The following is a 20,524-nucleotide window of genomic DNA, read 5'->3' as shown; positions in this document are numbered from 1 at the left end:
CTTGCTTATGTAGCCCAGGCTAGTCTCAGACTTGTGGCAAAGCTCCTGTCTCAGTCTCTCAAGTACTAAGACTACAGCTGTGAGCCACCATGCCTGGCTTCAGTTTGATGATCTTAAGTGGCCTTGTTTTGGATTCTAGAAACAGTCAGTGGTTCTGTAAGATATAGGAAGTTGCCTCGTCAGCTGAACAGATGGTTTTATAGTCTGAAAGGAGATGCAAAGGACAAAAACAAATGGTAAAAGCAGATTGGTTGTCTCGGAGCTGCTTCCTTTGTAGAGGAGGGGCCAGGAAGACGGAACAATAGAAGTGATGGTTAGCTGCAGATCAACTTCAGCTTCCTTTGTGGGGACCCAAGGATGAACAGGCATAAGCATTGAAGCAGAAGCCCTTTGTGATGCTCTGCTTGGAGAATTTGGCTGCCTCTCATTGGCCTGATTTCTTTAAGGCCTGGATGGCAGCTCACTCTCTTTGAGTTTGATGACAAGTAACTTCCATGTGGATGAGTCCACTTTGATTTTATTCTGGTGTCCTAGTTAGGGCTTCCTGGGCTGTGACAAAACACTGTGACCAAAAGCAAGTTGGCGAGGAAAGGGTTCATTTCACGTATGCTTCCATATCATAGTCCCTGACTGAAGGAAAGCAGGACAGGAACCTGGAGGTAGGAGCTGATATAGATGCCATGGAGGAGTGCTTACTGGCTTGCTTCTCCTGCCTTGTTCAGCCTGCTTCTCTCTCTCTCTCTCTCTCTCTCTCTCTCTCTCTCTCTCTCTCTCTCTCTCAATTTATATATTTTTATTTTATTTTATGTGCATTGGTGGTTTTGCCTATGATATTATGTCTATTGGTGGTTTTGCCTATGATATTATGTCTGTGAGGATGCCCGATTCCCTAGAACTGGAGTTACACTTGTGAGCTGCCATATGAGTGCTGGGAATTGAACCCACGTTGTCCGGAAAAGCAGCCAGTGCTCTCAACCACTGAACCATCTCTCCAGCCCCTCAGTCAGCTTTCTTTACAGAACCCAGCATCACCAGCCCAGGGATGCACCACCCAAAATGAGCTGGGCCTTCCCCCATCAATCACTAAGAAAATGCCTTACAGCTGGATCTTATGGAGGCATTTTCTCAATCGAGGTTCCTTCATTTCAAATAACCCTAGCTTGTGTCAAGTTGACATAAGACTAGTCAGCACGTTTGGTCTGTTGAGGTTCAGTGAGAATGCCTACTCCCAAACTATGGACTCCAGTCATGATTATTTAAGACATGTATTTTATGGAACTTTAAACCAGACAGAGGTGTAGTTTCGCTGTGCACAGTATACTGGTAACAATCAAGTATAGTGGCCTGGCCCTGCAGTGCCTGCCCTGAAGTTTGAAGTCAGTCTAAGCTGCGTACTGAGGCCCTGATGACCTATTTGTAAACATCTCTCTAGACACATTTTTTCCTTAGGAATTAAGGTTCTTAACTGGATCCAGTTTCTCTACGAAGTAAAATCGTAGGAAACTCTGCCCAAAACCCATTGGCTTCCCCGCTATCTCATGTAAGCCCTTGAACCCAAGGGCTGGCCTTGAACTTGTCACGTAGCTGACTACGACCTGGAATTCCTGATCATCCTGCTTCTACCTTTCAAGCACTAGAATAACAAGTGTATGCCACCATGCCAGTCCTCTGTGTGTGTGTGTGTGTGTGTGTGTGCCAGTGTGTGTGTGTGTGTGTGTGTGTGTGCGCGCGCGCGTGTGTGTGCCAGTGTGTGTGTGTGTGTGTGTGTGTGCCAGTGTGTGTGTGTGTGTGTGTGTGTGTGTGTTTGGTTTATTGCTTATCTGAGGAGGTGACAAGGATTGAACCTAGGGTCCTGTGCTGATTAGACAAGTGCTTTCTCACTAAGAACACTTTCAGCCTATTTTAAATATTGAGACAAGGTCACTCTGTTTCCCAGTCTGGCCTTGAATTCACTTTGAGAGCCTGTGTCAGGCTTAAGTTTCTTATCCTCTTGCTCAACCACCTAAGTAGCTGGAATTGCAGATCAAGCCATCATTCCTGTTTTTAAAATGCTAATGAATATTCTCTTTTATTCCGTTTATTTTTATATTGAGTATGTGTAGGTGGGTGTCGGTGGGTGGCAAGCGCCTTTGCCCCCCAAGCCATCACGCCAGCCCCAATGGAATATTCCTATGTTGTCACAAACTAGGTTCCTTGCTAAGATGTCCTCTTTCTCAGAAGCCAGCCATGATGGGCATACTGGGCAACCCCAGTGCTCGGGAGGCAGAAGCAAAGAGAACCTTTTGCGAGTTCAAAGCCAGCCTTGGTTATAGATATAACAAGATTTAGTAAATAAATAAATAGAGAGGGCACATGCTTTTTATCCGAGAACTTGGGAGGCAGAGCCAGGTGGATCTCTGTGAGTTCGAGACCAGCCTTGTCAACAGAGTGAGTTCCAGGACAGCCAGGGCTACACAGAGAAACCCTGTCTTGTAAGAAAAAAAGAAAGGAAGAAAACTTCTCAGTGAGTGATTGCCTCCTAAAATAGATGGCATTGGCAGGGCTATACATTCCCAGATATTTCCTCAATACGTCCCTGTGTTTCCTCACAGTACATTTGGAGCGTTCCTGCGATGGGAGTGTCTGACGGCACTCGGCGTTATCTGCAATTCCTGTGTCAGCCCAGGGGAAGACACAGACATTATCTTAACAATGATTGGTTCCGGCTAGTTTGGAAACAAGGTTCACGTGTAAGAGGTAGAGCCTGCGGCTTCCCAGCAGAAATAACCAAGCCAAGCCAAACTCAGAACCCACAGACGGCAACCACGGAAACCACGGCCTGAAGTGCTGTGGAAAGGTGGCCAAGATGGATCCCACGTAGGCAGGGAACTGGGCTGTCTGTGCAGACCCAATGTGTGCTTCTTAGCACACTCCAAATGATCAGAAGTGGTTCTGAAAGCCTGAGTGGAATTCACGTGGTCATTTGCCCTGGACCCCATGTTTCTGAGCTAGTTAGAGAGCCCAAAGGCCTCACCTTCCAGCCCAAACCCCAGGAATAACTGTTGGCCTCACAGGAGGGACGACCTTGTTCAACAGTGAAGGTTGTTTAAATGAGCAACCAGTGCTTCTACCTCACCTTTCCCATCTCTTCTTCTCATCCTCCAGGGTTTTCTCCCATGCTAATGTCTGTTGTAGTAAAAACCGACGGTGGTTAAACGTGCGCTCGATGGGGCCAAGGGCGTAGCTCAGTAGTAAAATACTTGTCTTACACACAAGGGCCTACCTGGAACTAAACAAAACAAAATTTGCAATGACAATCAAGACATTCCTATAAATTATTTGTGATTTGTTTTGTTTTTTTTAGTGTCTCTCATAGCCCAAGCTGGCCCCGAGCTCACTATGTAGCCAGGGCGGGACTTGAACGCCTGATCTTACTGCTTGGTGTTGTAATGAATGTATGTAGGGCTTGAGGAGCTGGCATAGCAGTTAGGAGCATCTGTGGATCTTGTAGAGGAAATGGATTCTGTTTCTAATGATCATATGGTGGTTTCCAACCAGTCCCAGGGGTTCAATACCCTCTTCTGGTCTTTGTGGGCACTAGGCATATGCATACACACAGGCGAAACACTCATATATAAAAAGATCTTTAAAAAACTAAAACTCAGGGCTAGAGAGAAGGTGCAACAGTTTAGACTACTGGCTGCTCTTCTATAGGACCTGGGTTCAATTCCCAGCACCTATGTGGCAGCTCACAACTATTTATAATTCCAGTTCCAGGGAATCAAACACCCTCCCACAGAAATACATGCAGGCAAAACATCAACACACATAAAGTAAATAAATATTTTTAAATCAAAAGTAAAGAAAATTAAAGCCAGGAGTGGTGGCACATGTCTTTAATTCCCATACTCTGGGGGTAGAGGCAAGAGGATCTCTGTGAATTCAAGGATTGGCTGATCTACAAAATGAGTTCTAGGCTAGCCAGGGCTACACAGTGAGCCTCTGTTTCAAAATAACAAAAAAGAAAACAGAGAAAGCTAATGTTCAGGCAAGATGATTGGTTCACTGACTAAAACAATCTGCCCAGCACAGATCTCTCTCTCTCTCTCTCTCTCTCTCTCTCTCTCTCTCTCTCTCTCTCTCTCTCTCTCTCTCTCTCTCTCTCTCCATCCTTCTGCTTTACCTATCTGACGGAATCGTGGGGCCAACAAGCAGTGGAAAGCATGTACTACCATACCCAGGCAGCCAGACTACTTCTGATGCAGGGGAGGCGAGGGTATAATTGCTGAGCCTAAGTCTTAGAAAAGACAAGGGAGGACTTGGAGGGACAGAGAGGCTGAGCCACTTTCCTGAATTCACACAGTGATGGAGCAAGATCTAAGCATAGCTCTGTGCTCCTGGCCCTTTCTGTTTATTTACTTTTTAACTGACGTGCTGCCGTATTGTAAAGAAGAACGGCTTTAGTGCCCTGGGATTTTCATCTCTGCTCTAGTTGTCATATCACTAACATTCTGTCATGTCCTCAGCCGTACAAGGGAGGGAAAACAAGGAACAAAGAGCCCACGTCTGGCACAGGAGCACATGAGCAGCAACGCCCTACCTCCCAGCCCGTGAGCACCTGCTCTCCCTCCCGCGGGCAGCTTTATCTCAGCCGTCTATGAATTACTTAGTAGCCAGGAGCCAGTGTGGGACAGTGGACAGGGTTTATCCCGTCAGAAGATGGGATAAGATGAAAACTCTTGTGGTGTATGTCCTGCTTTATTTTTGTTATAAGTTATTGTGGCTTCTTTCTTTTATAAAAAGTTCTGTTTGAGAGTTCTGTTCTGTTTTGGTTTATGGCCTTCAATGCCTGCTTCATCCTCCTGGATGCTGGGATTGTAAAACTACTATTATTATTATTATTATTATATTATCATTATTATTGTTTTTTTGAGACAGAGTTTTGCTGTAGTTTTAGAACCTGTCCTGGAACTAACTATTGTAGACCAGGCTGGCCTCAAACTCACAGAGATCTGCCTGCCTCTGCCTCCCGAGTGCTGGGATTAAAGGCGTGCGCCACCACTGGGCAACTATAAAACTATTATAAAATCCAACTGCAGTTTCTTTTTAATTTTTAAAATTTTCATTTATTTATTTACTTGTGTGTGTGTGTGTGTGTGTGTGCGCGCGCGCGTGCGTGTCATGAGTATCCTTGCAGAGGGCAAAAGATAACTCTCCCCTTCCACTTTGTGGATCCCCAGGATCAAGCCCTCGTCGCTGTGCTTGGTGGCAAAGGCTTTCATTTATTTATTGTACCATACGTAGCCAGCGCAACTCCTGTTTCTAAAAGTGATTTTGTGTTGACCATGGCCCCACTCTGACAAGATTTAAAAAGACTTTTGTTCATAGTTTATGATGGGGTGTTTTGTCTTCTTGTATGTCTGTGCACGTGATTGCTGAGGCCAAAAGAGGGAGTCAGATCCTCCGTACCTGGCTGGAGTTACAGGTGGTTGTGGCCTGATGTAATTAAGGGAACTAAACCCAAGTCATCTACAGAACAACAGGTGCTCTTAACAACTAAGGCAGCAACATTAAAAAACAAACAAACAAACAAAAAAACCTTTACAGTCTCTCACAGTCTCTCATTTTTCTGGTAGTCAAACTCAAGGCTTTGTTCATATTAGTAAAGCACCCTAGCCTGTTGCCAATACAAAACAAAGCTGGGCATGGTGGTGGTGGTGCGTGCCTTTAATCCCCACACTTTGAAGGCAGAAGCAGGCGGATCTCCGAGCTTGAAGCCACCCTGGTCTATAGAACGGAGTTCTAGGATGGTCAGGGCTCCACAGAGAAACCCTGTCTTGAAAAACCAAAGCAACAAACAAAGCAAAACAAAGCAACAATAACATAGGCATAATGGCACCTGTCTGTAATTCCAGCATTTGTGGCACTGGGATGGACTCTCCAGGAGTTCAAAACTAGCCTGGGTCGCAAATTAACACACCAAACACCAAACCCAAGGCACCAATCAGCTTAAACAAAATTCTCCAGATTGGGTCTGTAACTCGGTGGTATATGGTGTTTGCTTAGTGAGGCCCTGGGTATGATTCCCAGTATCAAAACTGAAACCAGACACAAGCTAACAAAAATTCTCCATCGTACTTAACACTGAGAAAAGAGTTAAGCATCGTTGGAATCCAAAGGTTGATTTGCATGGACCGCGGGTCACTGGTGAGAAGTCTTGATGAGAACTTAAGGGTTTCTTGCTGTTGGCGCTGGCTTATCCCAGAATGTGAGCAGGCTGCTTGCATTCCATGTATCGTGACCATCTTGTGAGTGTGCGGCACCGGGCTTAAAGAGCACTTTGCTCTGTGCTTCTGTCTTGAGGGCCTCGTCTCTGGAGTGCTTACTAGAATTTTCAATTGCTCCATCGGTTAAACAATGATAAAATTCTCAGCCAGGACACAAAGACCTTAGACCTCCTAGGACTTCCTTGTTAATGACCAAACTAATACACGAGTGTGTTCTTTTTCTTTTTTTAATTAATCAATCACTTATTTGATGTGCGTTGGTGTTTTGCTTGCATGTGCATCTGAGTGAGGGTGTCGGATCCCCTGGAATTGGAGTTACAGAGTTGTGAGCTGCTGTGCGGGTGCTGGGAATTGAACCCGGTCCATCTGGAAGAGCAGCCAGTGCTCTTAACTACTGTGCCATCTCTTCAGCTCCCCTGAGTGTGTTCTTTTATTTATTTATTTATTTATTTATTTATTTATTTATTTATTTATTTATTTATATTTTTATTTTTTTCGAGACAGGGTTTCTCTGTGGCTTTGGAGCCTGTCCTGGAACTAGCTCTGTAGACCAGGCTGGTCTTGAACTCACAGAGATCCGCCTGCCTCTGCCTCCCGAGTGCTGGGAGAGTGTGTTAACAGCAAATGAGTGTACAGACCTCTGCAGCCAAGACATTTAAGGCCCAGCAGCATCTAGGAGTATATACCTGTACAGCTCCCCTTTCCTCCACAGCCCCTTTTTAGCACAGAGTCTCACGTAGTCCAGGCATTTAACTTATGTGAATTCAAGAATACTTTGAATGTCTGACCTCCTGACTCCCCTTCTGAGTGCTGAGATTTCAGGGGTGCACTACCGCGCCCAGCTGATTTTTAGTTTTTGAGACAAAGTCTCACTCGGTAACCTAGATTGGCCTGAATTCATCATGTAGCCTATGCGAGCTTCAAATTTGCTATCCTTCAGCCTCAGCTTCCTGAAGGTTAGGATTATATGAATGTGCTACAATTTAATTCGCTGCTTCTTTCCTTATGGTGGGGATGATAGACTGAGCGGGCTTTTTTTTTTTTTTAGGACAACTCATACCATGCTCAGACTGACCTAGAACTCTAGAACTGGCCAGGTTGTTGTTGAACTTGCATAAGGGTGCCATTCCCAGCATCCCCAGTTCAGTTCAAGAGTGTTGCAAGCATGGGCCACCTCACCTGGCTTTCATGGGTACATGTCTTTCTTTCTTTCTTTCTTTCTTTCTTTCTTTCTTTCTTTCTTTCTTTCTTTCTGTCTCTCTTTCTTTCTTTTCTTTTTTCTCTTTCTTTCTTTCTTTTTTTTTTTTTGAGACAGGTAAGTGCAGTCCTCGCTATCCTGGACCTTGCTCTGTAGACCAGGCTGGCCTAGAACTCACAGAGACCCTTTTGTCTGCCTTAGGCGTGTGCACCGTCACCCAGCATGGGCACACTTTTAAAAGAACTGTTCAAAAAGGGCTGAAACAGCCAGGAAGATGGAATCAGGCCACCACTTCCTTATGTCAGAAAGTTCGGCAAAGGAGAAGCCAAGTGTGAGGATTTGGGAAAAGGAAATAAACATGAAATAGGCAGGAAAGAAGCTTCTCTGGGCACAGGAAGTGAGGGACCCCTGAGAGGAAGCAAAGAAAGGCAGGCTTGGCAACCTGCGCCAGGAGCTGACAGCTGAAGTAAACATAATCCCAGAGCCAGTGCTCTGGAAGGTGCTGGCCCTGCCCCTGTCCTATTTGCCTATATCCTCCTTTCCCTACTCGGGGTGACTGCTCCCCAAACCAGGCTGTGGGGCAGAAACGAATGCAAACACATAAATACAGATTTCTGGGTCCAGAACTGAGGGAAAAGAGCTCAAGACATACACACTCACACAAGTGTACATGCACACATGAGTACACACACACACGTGCACGCTCACACACTCCTGTACCTGCATTCAAACACACATTCTTACACACATACGAACATACACACACTCATGTACCTGCATTCAAACACACTTCTTACACACATGCAAACGTAGCCACACACAGCCATGCACATACACACATGTACATACCGTGGGAACGATTGATTTTTGGCTTCTTATTCATGGCTCTCCACTTACTGTTATATCCCGGCCTTTTGCAGGAATGGAGGAGTTCATTGTATTTCTTTTTTGAGAAGGGCAAGGTTTTTGTTCTTTAGAAGGGTAAGGCTTTGTCCATTTTTTGTTTTGTTTTTTTCCTGATGTGGTCTTATTCTGTGGCTCACACTGGCTCACAGAATTTGTTAACATAGCCCTAGCTGGGATTCTTGACAATACTCCATCCTCCACCTCACAAATCTTAGTACAGTAGTGGTGGCGCATGCCTTTAATCCCAGCACTCGCACTCGGGAGGCAGAGGCAGAGGCAGATGGATCTCTGTGAGTTTGAGGCCAGCCTGGTCTACACAGCTAGTTCCAGGACAGGCTCCAAAGCTACAGAGAAACCCTGTCTTGGAAAACCAAAAGAAAAAGAAAAAAAGAGATGGCTCAGCAGTAAAGAGTACTGGATGCTCTTCCAGATCTTCGAAGGATCTGTTGTCTTAGTCTGGGGCTCAGCACCCATATGGCCATATGGCAGCTCAGAACTGTTTGTAACTCCAGTTCCAGGGGATCCAACACCCTTCCACAGATATGCATGCAGGTAAAACACCAATGCACATTAAATAAATAAATTAATTTCAAAAATCAACAAAAAACTACACACACCTGAGTGCATAAACTAACCAAACAATCAAAAGACCAGCTCAGGATACAGAAGACCCTGTTTTTACTTTTTAAGGAAGTGTGCAAGATGGCTTTGTGGATAAAGGCGCTTGCCCCTTGCTGCCAAGCCTGATGACCTGAGTTGGGTCCCTGGGATCCACATGGTATACTCTCTCTCTCTCTCTCTCTCTCTCTCTCTCTCTCTCTCTCTCTCTCTCTCACACACACACACACACACACACACACTCACACACACCACCACCACCACCACCACCATCACCACCAAAAAGAAATTTAAACAGGGCTACTTCTTCAATGTTTTGAAAAGTAACAGAAAAGAGTTTCCAATATAATATCAGCATACATTGAACAAGCTTTTCCCCTGGCAGTGTTACCAGTGCTTTTCTGTATAATGATGCAAACTTTCAAGTTAACTTTTTTTTTTTGGTTTATTTTTGAGCCAGGGTTTCTTTGTGCTGCAGCTCTAGCTCCTAAGTGCTGGGATTAAAGGTGTCTGCCACCATGGCACAGATCAAATTAACTTTAATAAAACATTGACATTGCTTTGGAAAAGAAATAACTCAACATTCACTCATTCCAATGGTGAAGCAGATTACATTAGTAACCTTTATGCTCACTCTAATTCATGCACACATGAGAAGAGGGAAAAGAGACAGGTGCCACGGGAGGGTTTGCTGGGACTTCAGACGCCTTCCACACCAGTCTGTGCTCCATAAAGACAAATACTTGTGATATCCAAGCACATGGGACATTCTCCTGCCATAGGGATGTGTTCAGAATAGCTCCAGATGTAAGGCACCCAAATATTTTTCTTTCTTTTCCTTTTTCATTTTGGTTTGTCTGTTTTTGTTTTTCAAGACAGGGTTTCTCTATTGTGTGTCCTACTCGGCTTTAGGGAATGTTCTCTGTGTAGCACCTCTGGCTGTCCTGAAACTTGTTTTGTAGACCAGGCTGGCCTCAAACTTACTGAAATAAGCCTACCTCTGCCTCTGGAATGCTGGGTTTAAAGGCATTCACCACCATGCCTGGCTTCTTTTATTTATTTGACAAGATCTCACATTGTAGCTCAGGTTAGCTCAGAACTTACTAGATTATAGCCCAGGCTAGCCTGGAATTCTCCAGGCTGGTGTTAAAGTGGTAGCAGTCCTTCCTCCTTTAGTCTCTAAGTGCTGAGATTCCAGGCCAGGGAGGAAGGAGGGAAGGGGAAGAAAGAGGGAAAGAAGGCAGAGGGAGGAAGGAAAATAAATTGATGCTAACTAATAAATACTACTGAAATCCAATCGTGTCTAAAAGCTATGAAAAACCAATGGTGAATGGCAGGTATGGAGGCCTCTTCAAACCAAGGAGGCCTACAGAGAGATAAGATAAAGGACACCAAACAAACCAAAAGAAAACTAGGTACGCGAGGTGGTGGTCCATGCCTTTAGTCCTAGCACTTGGGAGGCAGAGGCAGGTGGATCTCTGTGAGTTCGAGACCAGCCTGGTCTACAAGAGCTAGTTCCAGGGCAGGCTCCAAAGCTACAGAGAAGCCCTGTCTCAAAAAACCAAAAAGAAGAAGAAGAAGAAGAAGAAGAAGAAGAAGAAGAAGAAGAAGAAGAAGAAGAAGAAGAAGAAGAAGAAGAAGAAGAAGAAGAAGAAGAAGAAGAAGAAGAAGAAGAAGAAGAAAACTAGGTACTAGACAATCTCTTAACTACTAAGGAAAAGAAGCCTGTTGACTGAGGACCAGGGAAGTTTTTTTTGCAAGATTTACCGGGTTCTCTGTGTCTGTGTTGGGGTAAGGTTCAGGCAAGAGAGAGCCCTTCCTGGAGAAGACCTGGTTCCCTGGTCCTTAAGTGAAGGTTTCAGGGAAATCCCCCCCCACCCCCCCACCCCCCCCCTACCACCCCCCCACCCCCCCCACCCCCCACCCCCGCGCATCTTTGTATTGGAAATCTGGGACCTCGAGAGTTTAGGGAAGTGAACTCAGGCCAGGTTTATTTGTCATTCAAACTGACTTTCAGAAGTTGAGCCTTGGGGGCCCGTGATTGTGAGTGGGGGTGGGGCGGCTGGGGAGAATTGGGAAAACCCCGGGTCTGTTAGGGAATCAGACCTGGAAAGCTGAAAACGACTCCACTCTATGAGATTTTTTCCTCTGCAGAGAACATTCCCTAAAGCCGAGTAGGACACACTATAGCTTGCTTTTTGAAAATGTTGTTTTCTGGGTGAAAGAAACATTGATGAGTAAGTTGGTGTCCTCGCTAAGGACTTCTAGACAGGTCGGGTCTCAAAGGGTCATTAACATTATTTAAATATTCATGTAGGGGGAGGGGACGGTAGACTGAAATTTCAGACCTCTGAAATGAGGGGTGGCTGGCCACCTGCCTAAAGGAGCCCAACTCTACGTCTCAGCGGCTTCCTCCCCACCTCTGGCAATAACAGGCGCTCTTTGACACCACGAAGCTAAGGACTAGTACGCGAGCTTCGCAGCCTGAAGGATGGGTGAACCAGGGATTTTTCCAGAATCTCTGTCCGCTTCTCAGCCTCTGGACACCACATTGAATCCGTATTATAACCAAGATACAATTCCCAGCCAACCCCTGTGCGGTGGCTCTTACCCCCGGGCCATGGCTTTCTCCCCCTGAGGTAGGAGGTCTGCATCCAGGCTCTATGAGCGCCCAAAGGCATTCACACACTTCCACACACACTCATGCACACAAATACATACAGCAACGCCCTCACAGGCGTTACACTAACACTCTGCAGACACACAGCGTCCCGTCCCCCTCCCCCCGTTTAAGAAACAGGTTCTCTCTCCACTTCTTTCCATCCCTTCAGTTTCTCCTGTCTTCATGTAGGCATGGATGCATGCATTCATTCACTCGTTTCTCCGGACTTGGGTTCTGTCTCCTCTACCAAGAAAAGGTGTGGGTGGATGGGGAGGAGTGGTGGAAAAGGAGGGGCGGACCACCGGCTTGGAATGGGGCGGACCCGGACGGGTGGGCGGGGCTCCCGGGTCCCAGGCCTGCCCAGAAGCTGCTGCTCCCGGCAGATGCGCTCGCCCCTGCTTGGGGCTGTGGCGCGTCTTTCCCGGGACGCCCGGAGCAGCAGGCAGCGGCCGCGCCACGTAGGAGCAAAGCCGGAGGACTGCGCCCTAGGAGATACCCAGAGGTGGGTGCCCAAGTTGAGACACGGCGGTTCGAAACTCTGGGGTTAGAGTGCCCTCCGGCATGGGGGAAGGGTGGCCAGTGAAGGACTCAGTCTGCAAGATTGTGCCTAGTGTCTGGTCAGGCTGGAAGAGTCCATGTGCTTTTGAATTGCTTAGGTTTGGGGCAGAGCCGGGCTTCGGACTGCTTTATTCAGTGTTTACAGATGCTTTAAAATTAAATAAAAAGCCCTGCCTTCCACCAAAATATACAGGAAAAACGGTGAAATCAAATGTGACGGTGCACAAGAGCCAGGGAGGATGGAGCCACCAAAGTCAGCTAGCCAAAAGGGCGCAAGTCCTGCCTGCTCGGGTGGAGGCGCTGGCGGCATCTTTGGAAGTCCAGAGCTTTGCAGGGAAAACTGGGGCCTAGGGTAGTGTGGCCCCTGGTCAGCGGGAGCGATTTTGGTTTAGAGTTCAGTGTACTGAGGAAGCAACGGTTCTGGGCCACAGGACAGTTGGGGTTCGAGCTGAGCAGGTTTGTCTGTTCTGAGGCTCCGCCTTCAGGAGTCCAGATCTGGGGTTTCACCCGGAGTGAAGCCCAAGTGCGAGTCTCTGAGAACACTTTGAGGGAAATGCCAAGAACAGATCGCAGAGGAAAGCGCCGAGGGTAAAGTCTGTGGAGGCGGCACACCGGCAGGGATAAGAGCCCGCGAAATTCTAGAGAAAGCCAGTGCATTAGAAGGGACTGAAAGGAAGCCCGTGAGAACGGCAGTGGCGCAGGTGGCCGGATGAGAGCCGGTGGCAGGGGTCCGAGCAGCCAGTGCTGAGCCAAAGGGGCTGGGCCGGCAGCCGGCTTGCTGAGCTCCGCAGCACAGATGCAAGACACTCACTCACCAACCCTAGGGACCCATCATCCCAAGTCATATAAAAGGGGTGTTTGTGAAAGAGATGACAGTGGGTCAGACCCGGTAGTGATTTGTCCCCAAAGATTGCATACTGAGGATTTTGACAAATCAGCATCTTTCTCTGCGGAGGTTCCAAGCCCAGTCAGTGGCAATAGCCCCGCAAATTGACTACTGGCATTTGTCTTTGAAAGAGGATTTTATCTGCCTACACGTCCACACAGCTGGCATATTATATCTTTGGATCTATGAACAAGTTTTCCTTTTCCCTGGGAGCTCTTTCTGTCCCAGCACATGTTCGCAGGCGCCCGGAGGGTGAGGAGGGACACGCGCACCTGCCATCCACATCTCTGGGGACAGGTTTGTCTTTGTTCTGATGGTTCACTTAAGCATCGCCTTCGCCTCTCTGGCAGCACTTCCTTGTTAACCAATCAAATCCTCTCTTCCAGTCTGGCACCATTTCCAATTCTGACCGGCTAGATTTTATAGTATTATGGAAAGGAATCTGTTTTATCGTTTTATAACGCAGATGTGGATGTTCTGATCAGCCATCTACTCTTGCTCCGTCCTCTCTGTTTTTGATCCTTGTCCCTTCCTTCCTTCCTTCCTTCCTTCCTTCCTTCCTTCCTTCCTTCCTTCCTTCCTTCCTTTCTCCCTCTTTCTTTCTTTCTTTCTTTCTTTCTTTCTTTCTTTCTTTCTTTCTTTCTTTCTTTCTTTCTAAAAGAGAATCCTTTCTCTTGAATAGGGGAACCTCAAGAGCCATGTGGGTGCCCTCTCTTTCCCAGATAGCTTTACTGAGACAACAAAATTAGCTCCGAGCCTTGAGCATCAAAAGTAACCCAGCCTAGGTCTCCACCTTCGCCCCATCAGAGTGCATCATGGAGTTCTGCTTGGTTTCTTTCTGGGATGCTGAGGTGCAATTGTGAATGACTTGGCCGTACTTTGAGTTAGGACAAACATTTTGAAATCCCCATTATCTCATAGCTCTGGCATGATAGTTAGCATTGCTTGCTGCCTGCCCAGGGCGGCGTAGTGTTGTTAGAATTCATCTAACTTTCATAAGTGGTTTGTTCTGACCCGATAGCCAGAGGATCTCCAGCCAGTAAGGTGAAGCAGGTTGTCTTAACTTACTGATCAAATGAGGGGAACATGACCCTGCTGGTTACTCTATTTCTCAAACAGTCAATATTTTATTATAGAGCTAACACACTAGCACTGTAACCAGTCTAGTTACTGTTGATGCTGTGTAGATTTTGTCCTCATAGATTCAGGGGCCTGTAGGGCACATAGCTCAGGCCTATAATCTCAGTATAGCAGAAACAAGAGGATTGCCAAAGAACTTTGAGTTCCAGGTCAGCCTGACCTACAGAATGAGCCCTCTCTTAAAGGAAGGAGGGCATGCCTTTAATGCCAGCATTCAGATGTTGGTCGCTCTCTATGAGTCTGAGGCCAGCCTGACCACTAGGTTACTCAAGAAGACATAGCGAGACCCTGTCTCAAAAAGAAAAGAAAAAAGTAACCAACCACATATTTTTAAATGAAAATTAGTGGGCTCCTAAAATACCCATGGCCCAGATTTCTATCACAGTTATTAGTGACCTGTGCTTACTAGGGTAATGAGAAGTTTAGATAAAGATGAAATTGAATTTGGATGGAGGTGGGGTTAAGAGATTTTTCATAGTTGAAACAGGAGCACTGCTGGAAATTAACTCCTCAAGACCAAAGGTTTGATGTCTAGTTCCAGGCTTTAATTTACACTGTTCCGGGGCTGGTGGACCTGATGCTGCGGCTCCAGTCAGCTCCTAGGATGGCGGAAAAACACGGGAGTCACCAGTGTGCTTAGATGATTGGATAGATAATCTGTGCCAGCCACTGGTAGTTTCAAATGTAATATAATTGCTCAATGTAAGTATGAAGTTCAACGATTTTAGTGAGTTTTGATAGGAAATGATATGTTTTGCTTATACTTACAAACTCAACACCCAGAGGCAGATTTTCTATGAAACTAAGGAGAGGGAGGAGAGAGCCCCACCCCTGTCTCAGATCTATTGAGTCACAGTCTGCATTTTGACAAAATTTCCAAGGATTTATATGCAAGGAAGTTCTGCTCCTTCTGATTTGGAAGTAGGCTGGGCATGAAAACTGTCCACACTTTAGGACTGGAGTTAGGAGACTGGAACGGAAAGATGAGCCTATCTTAGTGAGGGTGGGAGAGTGGATACAGACCAAGATACAGTTAAGCATCCTGCAGGGCACCAAACAGACAGCCTCCTCACCCAATCACGGACAGACAGCCTCTTCACCTAATCACCAGACAGACTGCCTCACCAGTCACCGACAGACAGACAGCCTCCTCACCCCAACAGAGAATTACCCTGTTCCACCTGTCAATAAGGACTCCGTTAAGAAACTTTTACCTTGGGGTTGGTTGAGAGCTCGTCACTCTTGCAGAAGACCCAAATTTGATTCTTAGCACCCATGGTGGGCAGCTCACAACTGCCTGGAACTCCAGCTCCAGAGGCTTCAAGGCCCTCTTCTAATCTCTGAGGTGCCTTCACTAGGTGTATATACCTACACATACTTATACATAATTAAAATAAAAGTAATATTTAAAATAGAGACAGAGACAGGTGGATCTCTGTGAGTTCAAAGCCAGCCTGGTCTACATAGCAAGTTTCAGGTCACCTAGAACTATAACTGTGACCCTAACTCAAAAAATGAAAGGAACAAAAAAACATAAAAAGGGTCTTAAGAGCTGAGATGTTGCTCAGTCAGTAGAGGCTTGCTTAGCATTCATGAAATCTTGAGTTGATTTCTTACAGAATTTAGTTGTATTGCCCAGTCGGTAGAGTCTTGCCTGGCATTCATAAAACCTTGGGTTTGATTTCTTAAGAGTAGGTGTATGGGTCTGTAATCCCAGAACTCTGGAATCGGAGGCACGAGGATCAGCTGTTTAAGGTCATCTTTGATTACATACTGAATATGAGCCAACTTAGCTACCTAAGACTATTTAACAATTAAATAACCAGTACGCAGAAGACAGAGGCAGGTGGATCTCTGTAGTTCCGTGACAGCTGGGGCTCTAGAGAGAGAGCCTGCCTCAAAACAAGTACCGGACTAAATAAAGTGTTTAAGAAAGCAAATTTGTCACTCCCTTTAAAAAATAAGAAAAAAAAAAAAGAGGCTGGAGAACTGGCTCCAGCAGTCAAGAGGACCCAGGTTCAATTCCAGAGCACCCACATGGCAACTCACAACTGTAACTTCAGTTCCAGGGAATCTGACACCCTCACACAGACAGACATGCAGGCAAAACATGAATGCACATAAAATATAAATAAGTAAATCATTAAGAAAAAAAAAAACAAAAACAAGAAAGGAACCTTAGTCTGATTGCTGATCGCCTTATGCCTGGCCAATGCATCTTAGATGCTGTAGTTTGCTCTGCCATATGCAGCTGTGATCATATTCCTGGGACTTGAGCAAGAAAGCCACGGATCAGAAACACCCGTGATGCTAACAGCACTCCTAAAGTCACAAGCTTTCGTGCACAGGAGATACTGAGTGGACTTCTAAACAAGGGACCGCGATGAGGCTACCGCTGGATGACAGCCGACCCGGTCCTGTTTGCCACCAGTCAGTACCTGCTCTGTTTCCTTATCTCACGCCTGAGACTTGCCCAGGAGTGAGTTTTCGCTTTCAGTACCCAAGCTGGTTGTGCTAGGCCAGCTGTGCCACCTGGAGGCTGGGGAGTGGGGGCAGAAGTGGACTTGCAGCCCCAGGATCCTGGCTGCTGCTTTTCTCCTTTGGAGCATGTTGATCTCATGGGTATCACTGCCGAACTCTCCTCCTTCCCTCCCTCTCCTTAGATGCTGTGCTCCTTTCTTCTCTTCCCACCTTCTCGTTAGATGCTGTGCACCCTTTCGTCTGTCTCCTTTGCTTCCTTCTTTCCTTCTTTTGAACCTGAATCGAGACCTGGATTGAGCCAACACCCTGAATGTTGGGGCCTTCCCTCCAGTGTTTTGTGGTATTATATTCATTAAAGAACCACTGTTAATCTACAGGGCCTCCAGCGTGCTAGGCAAATGCTCTGCCTCTGCTTTACATCTGTAGCCTCTGCTTTACATCTGTAGTTGGCAATCCCAGCTGTTAGTTCTCTAGTTGCAGCTACCTTTACCTGCTTTCTTGTTTTACTCCATCCCCCCCCCCCCCCAGTCTCACGTCCTTCTGCCTTTACTGGTAGAGGAATCCCATCCTGCTACTTTTCAATCGGGCTTTGCAAGCAAACCGAATTTATCATGGGGTCATCCCAAGGAAAAGAAAGCCCTTGGAGAATTCTGTGCTGTTTCTTTTCCACGCTGTTCATCTCCCTTGCAAATGAGAGGCAGGGCCGTTGGCTGGAGAAGTGGTCATGGGCAGCACTCAGCTGGCTGCAGAACAGTCAGCTCCAGCATTTGGACTCAGGAGCCAGAACTCTGAGCCTCAGATCAGAGTGGAATGTGGCTTCTCAAGGCAGGGAGGCCTGTGGTTTCCCAGATGATCTGCTCTGAAGGGCCCTAAGTGAAGAAAGCCAGGAGTCATTTTGGTAGACCATGGACCATGAGAGGATGCTGTGCAGGATGCTAGATCATCAAAGGAAAGGCTTGCCTCCTCCAACTGAGTCTTAGCAATTGTCTTAAGAAAATAATTTGGGCCAGGCGGTGGTGGCACACACCTTTAATTCCATAGGTCTATGGTTGAGTACACACGGAGTATAGGCAAGGCATCCAGCACCCCAAGAATGACTTTATTGAGCACTGGGGGCTGAGAATGTAGATTAGTTCACTAACAGTGTGTAACTAGCATCCACAAAGCCCTGGGTTCAGTCTCCAACATTACATAAAACAGGTGTGGGTACCTATAATTCTAGCATATGCGATTATAGACAAGAGACTCTGAAATTCAAGACCATCTTTGGTTTCACAGTGAGTTCAAAGCCAGCCTATGCTATAAGAGATCTTGTTTCAGAAAACAACAAGAAGAAAATTAAGCTCCAAATTATTTTCTTTTTTGGTTTTTCGAGACAGGGTTTCTCTGGCTTTGGAGCCTGTCCTGGAACTAGCTCTTGTAGACCAGGCTGGCCTTGAACCCACAGAGATCCGCCTGTCTCTGCCTCCTGAGTGCTGGGATTAAAGGTATGCACCACCACACCTGGCACCCTTCCTGGATTTGCCTGTGGTTTCCAGTGCCTATTCTACTAGTTTAGTATGGCTACCCATACCCAGTCTCTGTGTCGGGAGTGTCTCTTCATAAGAAAAGCAGTCATAGTGAACAAGGGTGCATCCTGAAGACCTCATCACCTCAAAGTGTGAACTCCTCACATTTGGATTTCAACAGAAGATTTGAGGGTGAGAGAAGATGTATAATGTAGGGCTGGACAGATGGCTCAGTGGTTAAGAGCGCCGTCTGCTCTTCCAGAGGTCCTGAGTTCAAGTCCCAGCAACCACATGGTGGCTCCAAACCATCTGTAATGAGATCTGGCGCCCTCCTCTGGCGTTTGGGTATACATGGAGGCAGAAAGTTGTATACATAATAAATAAATATATATTTTTTTTTTTTAAAAAAAAGATGTATAATCCAGCCCATAATAGCTGTGGGCATTGCTCTGTGTCCTGTGAGGTCAAGTTTGAGGCTCTGGGAACCCTGGGTAAGTGTGGGAACCTGGAGCAGAGAGAGTCCCTGAAGTCTGTTCACATTCTTAGGAGCTTCTAAAGAACTGTTCAAAACACCCGTGGGTGAAGGCAGCCAGGGCTCTTTCTAGAACACCTGGTTTCGTCGTGTTGATGGCTTTACTCTTTAGTTTAACAAAAGACATGTGCCACCACAGGAAGGGCTTTAGTTACTCAATGCCCCATCCAGAAGCAAGCAGTGAGTACCACAGCTGCCCACCAAAGGAGTGAGGATGAGAAAATCAAAGAAGTTGAAAAAGTGTTGGTTGTGGTTTGAACAAGGGCTCGTGAAAAAGTGATGTGTGAAACCTAGAGAAGAAGAGCCAGCTGGACTCCCTGGAATGGTGACACACCTGTCCTCCCTGGAGGTGGGACAGCACAGTCAGCAAGACATACTCAAGAGTGGGGTCGCTCAGAGTGTTTGCGGGTCCAAATGCTCCCTCCATTCAGTTAGCGAATACCCAGTGGGGCCGGAGACTTGGTGGCTAAGAGGACTGAGTTCCGTTCCTAGTGTCTTGGGCAGCTCACCATTGCCTGAAATTCCAGCTCCCGGGGGATCCAGTCTCCGACCTCCACAGGCTGGGCCATCAGAGCTGTGTGTTTGGCTGCTGGATGGGTAGGAGGATATGAGTTGAATTCTGTGCGGGGACTGGGACAGCACCCCCATTCCCACACTTCTGGGGAGCCCACCACAGTCTTGAAGATACTTTCTTAGTCTTGGATGTTTCCTGAGCTGGAAACGGAGTATCCTGAGACTGATGCATGAGTTTCTTCATGTGGCACACAGCACTAGCAGCCTTGCATGGCTTGTCCCTGTTAGAAAGCTTTTGGTGTCACGTCAGCAGAATGACTTTCCGTTAGAGAGCCAGTTTTCTGGTATCCATGACAGCAGTGGACTTTTGCCTGAAAGCCTATGAATGCGTGGTTCAGAAAAGCATTTTCCTCTCTCTCTCTCTCTCTCTCTCTCTCTCTCTCTCTCTCTCTCTCCCTCCCTCCCTCCCTCCCTCCCTCCCTCCCTCCCCCTCTCTTTCTCTCTCTCTGTCTCTGTCTCTCTCTGTCTCTGTCTCTGTCTCTGTCTCTCTCTCTCTCTCTCAGTATTTTGAGATACCTTCTCAGTCAGGGCTGGTCTTGGGTTAATCCTCCTGCTTCCACCTCCCAAGTGCTGGGGTTGCAGGTGTGTGCCACCACACCCAAGCTCTTTTACTCCTTTTAAAACCGAATACATGTGTGTTGTAATTCCAAGACAAAAAAATATAATGAAGTAATATAATAGTTCACGATATGTACTAGCCAACTTTTAAAATCCACCCATCTTTCCATGACCACGTGGGTTTATCTTGTTGCTCTTGCTTTGGAGAAGCACATTCCATTCCTAAGGTCCCCAGGAGACAGGAAGAATTCTCCTTCTCCATCTCCACCCTGAAGGGGTTTAACCTTCAAGAAAGATGCAAATTGAAAGGTGTGTGAAGCGAGCTTCCTGCTCAAGGGCTCACAGAAGGAGCAGTGCAGGTTGATTAGGTGGCCTTGTGGGCCTCTGTGGCAGGTGAAGGGTTGTTCCTGAGAGTAGAGAGTTGAACGAACACAGCCGACTTCACATCCTGGCTTTGTCATTCTCTTTGTCAGCTCAAGCACACTAAGCCTTGGTGAGTAAGCTCAGTGTCCTCACCAGCTTGGAGAATGGTACTTAGCTCACAGCTAGGAGTAAACGGGCACAGAGTTTAATAGACGACCTGATATGCAGTAAGTCCTGAGAATCAGAAGGAAGAGAACGGAATACTGTCTACAGAA

General features: G+C 46.7%; 1 protein-coding gene across 7 annotated transcripts in view; it reads left to right on the top strand.

Annotated features, from left to right (window-relative positions):
- The window catches only part of Palm2akap2 (PALM2 and AKAP2 fusion), a 409,045-nt gene that overhangs the window by 296,236 nt on the left and 92,285 nt on the right, over window positions 1-20,524 (top strand). For 2 of the 7 annotated variants that reach the window (XM_075967161.1, XM_075967157.1), the window contains exon 1: window positions 12,038-12,152. The exons of 4 other annotated variants lie outside the window; for them this stretch is intronic. The gene's annotated coding sequence lies outside the window, so the exon portion shown is untranslated. Of the gene's footprint in view, window positions 1-12,019; window positions 12,153-20,524 lie in introns of those variants that run through there. One more of the 7 variants, XM_075967163.1, reaches the window with a different exon arrangement.

The sequence above is a fragment of the Microtus pennsylvanicus genome, chromosome 3 (genome assembly GCF_037038515.1).
Source record: "Microtus pennsylvanicus isolate mMicPen1 chromosome 3, mMicPen1.hap1, whole genome shotgun sequence".
Lineage (NCBI taxonomy): Eukaryota > Metazoa > Chordata > Mammalia > Rodentia > Cricetidae > Microtus > Microtus pennsylvanicus.
This window is presented reverse-complemented; position numbering and strand designations above follow the sequence as displayed.